Genomic DNA, 6,471 nt, shown 5'->3' on the forward strand with positions numbered 1-6,471 from the left:
GCATGGGGTTGTTGTGACCCAAGTGCAGGACCCAGCACTTGGCCTTGTTGAACCTCATACAGTTGGCCTCGGCCCATCGATCCAGCCTGTCCAGGTCCCTCTGCAGAGCCTTCCTACCCTCAAGCAGATCAACGCTCCCACAGCACCCCATTTATGGTACCTTGCTGTCTTTTTGGGCAACACTGTTGCATAATATAAAAGGAACTGCCATGCAATTAGCAGCCCACACGGTTTGAGCTGCTTGCCAGCCCTTGCCCCTTGTTTCAAAAAGAACTGCGTTCTTTTCACCCTGCTTCCCTTCAGTGGGGAAACCCCAGGTATGTTCTTACCTCACTGTTTGTACGACATTGAAAAGCAGCCCCTTCGCATGCTGAAACTAGGAGGCAGCAATAGCAAGCTGAAAAATGAAATGGCTTTAAAAAGAAACCTTAGTCTTGGTACCCAATGGGGATGAATTATCAACCCTGTGCGAAACGGGGTGGGTTTTTTTCCTTTCGTCCTCCCTTGCGGTGTGCATTTCCACAGCAGAAGGTGCAGATGGCTATCAGCAGCTCCTGCTGCAGAGACCCTGAGGAGCCCCAGGAGCCCTGACTCACCCTGTAGTGGCAATGCAGCCTCACAGCTCCTCAGGACCCTCTGGAGCCACTGGCTTCTTTGCCGTTTTTGGTCTTCTCTTCAGTGTATCTGCTACTTGTGCGGGCCATGGCCTGCTTCAAAGATTTCTAAACAAATTTCTCAATTTCTATCTTTGTGGGTACTTAAAAAATGCATTTACTTTGTTCTCCGGGAGAAACCCCTTTCAGATTGCCCTGGAACAGGAATTCCAGTTGCTGTTCAATTCCGAAAGACAGATTGAGTTGAGAGTTAACAGGTAATAAGAATGGAGGTTAAGGAGTTACAAAATAATTGGGAAATATAACAAAGGAGGCACAAAAAAAAAAAGGGAGAGACAAAATTTGTTTTAAATCATAATAAAACTACGAATGTTGTAGTAGATGAAAACATGCATCTGGTGTTATTCAATGAAATATTAACATTAGCTTCTGAATATTTTGCAAGGTTTGACTACAGACATGCTCCAGTTCTGTGTCAGTGTAATACAAACACCATCCGGCTGGCTGCCTGGTGAGGAACTGCAATCGCATACTGCGGATTCTTTGGAAAATTCTGCCCAAATCATTTGCTCCCACAGTTGTATAGTGAGTGTTTTTGAGGGCGCCTGTGCATACACATCCATTCAGAGGATGCAAGAGGAATTGTGTGAACCAGAATAAACCTGGGGAGCTGATCAAAGAAAACTGTTCTTACGGTCAGCTTTCCTCTCTGCAGGCAGCTTCAGTCACAGGCTCTTCCCCACAGATCATTTAACTTCTCTTGTTTTGCCAATTTTGTCCTAAGCTTTCTATGTATTCTTTAGATGTGCTTTCCTTAGTTCTTCCATTCACTGTAACTTTAAGGTTGTCTATAAATAACAAAATCAATATGAACTGCACTAATTTTAGGATCACATTTTTTATTGATCTGAAAATGTAACAGTAGAACAATTATGAGTGGAAGTACAATTTATTAAATCAATGCGTATTATGTAATCATTTACAATCAGTTGTACCTAGCTGCCCATAGTACTAGGCATGGTACAACTGTACTTTAAATAGTGCCATGTGCTGTACAGTTATATTTTAAAGAACCCTGCCAGAGTGCTTATAGTCTGAAAGGTGTACGTGTGCAGAGATACAAAGATGAAGGGCCTCATTTTTTGGAGGCTCAGTGACAGGTATCCTCTGTTTGCAATGTTTTATTGAAAAAAAAAATCTTTTGTTATTTTAATACAGTTCACCATTTGACTTTGTAGGTCTTGTTCCAACTGGCCAAGAACCAAATATGTAAAAAGAGCAGAAAAATTAAGAAGCACAGAGAATAAGCTTCATTTCAGACTTTATTACTGATACATTTTTTAGACTTTGTAGTTTAATGTGGAATAATATGCTTTTAAAATAACTTTGTATAGGACCTACATAAATGTTTGGGGCTCCTATGCAATAGTTTGATAGCCATTCCTTTTGGCTAATTTATGAGGAAGCCCTATTACTGAATAGCTTGAACAATACAGCAGCCAGATGGTTTTTGATAAAACATTAATGAGACCAGATGGTTTGTAATAAACTATTATGGAAAAAGACTTTTGAGACGTGCAAGAAACGTTATCTATGCCTACGTCTTCATTTATCATTATTGTAAAAGAAATAAAGTTCTGTGGCTGCCATCTAATCTGCAATTTAAAGGTAGAAGCACTTAGTTCATGCAGCTTCATGCAAACTGTCCTCCGTATTACTGTCAGAGACATCACTAGATGACTCCTTAGGTAACCACAATCTATTAGACACGATCCTAGCCTACCCTTTCTGTCAATTTTCTTAAAATCATGGGAAAATCATCAAATAATCACAAGGTTTTCATAGGTAGCTCTTTAGAAAGTTACAGCCACCCTAAAACACAGTCACCGCGGGGATAAGAGAGCTTTTACAGTGACAGAGGGGAGCCCTGTGCTACAACACATGTACTACAGAAAGGCAGATACAGTACTATTTCCCCCCATGCCAACATCAATACTCGAGGCACCAAGATCTGGCTGAGTTACAGCAAACAGGCTATACTGAGTTATACTGAACACATCTGCCTCCTCCTGCATCTCAGTGTGGCGCTCTCCAGTTGTCCTTCCGAGGGCCTAAAAGATCCAGAAGTGAACTCTTTTTTCCTCATATTGGTCCCTAAAGGTAGCGGAGATGAACCTGACAATAACAGATAGCCTCTCAATAGTGGCCAAACTCATCTCACAGGCAAAATCTTCAGATGGTTAAAGATGTCACCTTCCTATCGCCACCGTCAAGAGCAGAATGGACAGAAGCTCACATAAACGGGTAGGGAAATGCAGCAGAATGGCTTTCTGGCTGCTTTGAACTCACACGGTCCCTCCTGCCTTACTGCACCCTCCCACTGGTCTCCCCTAAGCAGGACACGGTAACTTGCTGTTTGCTAAGCCTGTCACTAGGTGCTGGCAGTGTGGCAGGGGTGATGCCAGCAGTTTCGACAGCCGTACCAGCAGGAGAGCGAGAAAGCTGTTGTTTGCAACAGGAAATGTTTCAGAGGACTGAATGGTATAGGCGAAAACTACAGAGCATCCCACCAAAACAGGAGATGAATTTTAATGTGAAATACAAATGAGGCTGGTTAGTTGATTTGAAAGAAAGAAAGAAGCAAACAAAAAATGCTGCTCAGATCTTTTATTCTTGCAAAAGGGAATGGGGGTGGGAGGGGGGCGGAGAAGTTCATTCTTTTGCTGGTGATTTGGCTTATGTTGCTGGACACCTTTAAAAAGATTTGCTACCCCAAGTATCCTTCTTTTTCTAACTAGAAGCCCAAAATAGTTTCACACTTTCTTCCCATTTCCTCCACAGAACTGAAGCCAGCAGAGCCTTCTCCAGCCAGTGCGAGGGTTTAAAAAAAGCCTACAATGCAGCAACAGAGAGCTTTGGACAACCTCCTGACACATCAATATACAGGCTGAATTTCAGTAAACGCTTTCTAGCCAGGCTGGATGCAGCCTGAAACAACTCATTGATGGCTACAAGGCATTACATACCATTAGTACTGCTGTTAATACTGACCTCGTGAAAGTATTTCGAGAAGTTTTAAGATAGAGAAAGAGATCAAGAAAAATAGCCATTTAAGAAATGCCCCTTTGCAGCCAATTTTGGACTTATATCCTAATGTCAACAGTTGAAAAAAATAAGGCCAGATCATGCCATCAGACCAAAAAAAAATCTAATGCCAAACACTTATAGGATGCAAAGACCTTTTCTGCACCTGGTAGGAATAACCATTCTGCAATGCTGACATCTTGTGGTGGCCTGCTCAGTGCTTTCTTATCTTAATATCATGCCTGAGGAATTTCACACAGAGGTGTTCAAAGAGCACACAATTGTTGTGTTGGGTTTTTTTTCCTTTCAGACTACTATCTTTTGTGTTATTACTCACTTATTATGTGCATTACTCATTTTTTAAGTTGTGGCTGTGAAGTTCTCGTGTCGATTGTCTCACTTCACCTATTTATTTAAATGAGGTAGCCAAGTCTTGTCCCGTCCCAAAAGCAGTTTGTCCCAGAGGCAAAAGTTTCTGCTTTTCTCCTTCTGCTCTTTCTGCAAGAGGATCTTCTCATGCGGGAGTAATGCAGAAGGATCTTCTAATGCAGAAGTGATGTACTTCATGCTTCAGCTCTGGAGATGGGAGTGCGTGCCAGACAGATCCCAAAGCAGACCACACTCACAATGTGTATTTCTCTGATACGATGTTCTCCCTGCTAGTATCCCAGTCGGTCATGAAGTAACTGCGTGCTGTGAGTTTTGACTGTGCAGTACACCTGAAGAACATTTCCATGAAGACTGAAGGCTCAAGGTGGGTGTTCAATCCTAAATGTCTCCTGTTTGCAGCCAGTTTTGGTAACAGTCTTTGAAGCTTCTAAGTTAATTGCTGCATAGCCCCAAAACTTTGCTGACACCCAGACCTATGTTTCTGTCTGTTCTAATAAATGAGAAGCATCTGAAAACTGTCCTACATTGGCTTGTGTCTTTCAAGTGGATAGAAGATTTCTGTTCAAAGTTTTTTCTTGAAAAGATGGAAATATTCCTGGTGTGCGCACCCTTTATTTGGTGTGCACGCAACCACTGGTAATGTCCCAGTGAATATTTCCATGGTAATGTGGTTCAGTGCAACTTCCTGGCTTGATTTCTCAAAATATGCTTTAGCAGGCACTTGCATTTGAAATGAATCACACATTGCCACTCCCTAGAAAAACACATGATAGCTGATGAAACGTGTGCTATTACTGGCCACTGTGGGAGATTGTTACTGGAGCTAGCAATTCTGCAGCTCAGTGCTGATCCTAAAAAGAGATCCCCTGAGGATGTGTGGGTACTTTTTCTCACAATGAGGCTCTAAGAACGGAGCTTTATATTTTATTTTTTTAATTAGTCCATAAAAAGTAAATTATCACAAATGCATATACTTACTTAGTTCCATTCAGGCTATTTGTTCAAATTTCTGTAAGCAGGTGCAACCCCAGAAGGGAAATCTATTTATCGTTGATTCACTAAGGATGTCACCTGGGGGAATCAGAAAGGGGTGATGGATTAAAATCTGCTGGAATTAATTGGAAGTTTTGGATAATGTAGGTAGTTAAACAGAATGGAAGAAATGGATGATACTTCAGCTATATGCATTAACCGTTACCTGTCACCTGGGACTGTTCATTTCATGCAACTTTCAACTTCCCTTTGTTCCAAAGCCCAGGTGTTACTCCAATAAGATCTGGTGAGGTAACACTTGTGACTATACCCCACAGCTTCAAATGCTCTCTCTTCAAACCACAAGGGAAGTACCTGGCCTGTGGCATGGTTCACTCGAAAAAGATTTCTTTGATGTTTATTATCTTCAAAAACTATTCTTTGGGTTTCTGCAGAGTCATCTATTTCCCACTGGATCCGTCCTTTGGTATCATAAACAACCAAGTTGCTTTGTTCTGGTGTTGCATTATTGCTGAGATACGGTGACGGAGCTCAGTATTTCATACTGCGGTTCATGAACCTGACCCCTGTGCTCCATTGACCACATTTCTCATTTTCTGCAGCACTGCTGTGCAAGGTCCCTGGAATGGGGACTTTGGTTTGGAAGCTCCTATTCGGACCACTGCGACTTCGCAAGGCCAACAGTGCCAACCCTAAAGCTCCAAACGCGCAGCCAAAAACGTGGCAGGGCTCTTGCTTCCAGCAGATTTTGCACGCAGGCCACTGACCCTCTGCATTTCCGACCATGGGTGATCCAAGCCAGATTTGAGAGGATGTCACAAAAATTTCCTTTTTAATTGTGTCATAAAATATCACTGTCAGGCAATTACCAGTAGGGAAAAGCAGCTGCCTGTGTTATTTGATGGGAAGTAACCATGCAAAACCAGCTGTCCCATCCCCTGCATGAGCTGATGGGAACAACCAAGCCCTCCATCTCAGCCCCCCCCAGGGGGGCATGCAGGGCAGCCCCACACGGAGACCTCCAGCTGGGTGTCTGTGCCAGACAGCTGCCCCCAGCACCGTGGCATGCCCTCCATGGCCAGCAGTCCAGGCCACCCATCCCCTGTGCGCAGCCACCTCACGGCAGGATTTCCAACACCCGGGGAAGATGAGGCAGGCCTGGTGCAGGCAGGTGGGAGGGATGGCGAGGGAGCTAGAAACTGCCCCGGGGTTTCGCAGGCGGACAACGGCAGCTCCCCGGCCTCCGCCAGGCGCAGCCCGGCCCAGCTGGCATGTGCTGGGGCGGCGGCCCTGCGCAGCAACATGGCGGCGGCGCCGCCTCCCGCCTCACCCCGCGCCTCGAGGCACCGCGCCCTCCTCGGACGGCCTGAGCACCCGGGCGGGGGCGGGG

This window comes from Aptenodytes forsteri, unplaced genomic scaffold (genome assembly GCF_000699145.1).
Source record: "Aptenodytes forsteri isolate BGI_AS27 unplaced genomic scaffold, ASM69914v1 Scaffold164, whole genome shotgun sequence".
NCBI classification, from domain to species: Eukaryota; Metazoa; Chordata; class Aves; order Sphenisciformes; family Spheniscidae; genus Aptenodytes; species Aptenodytes forsteri.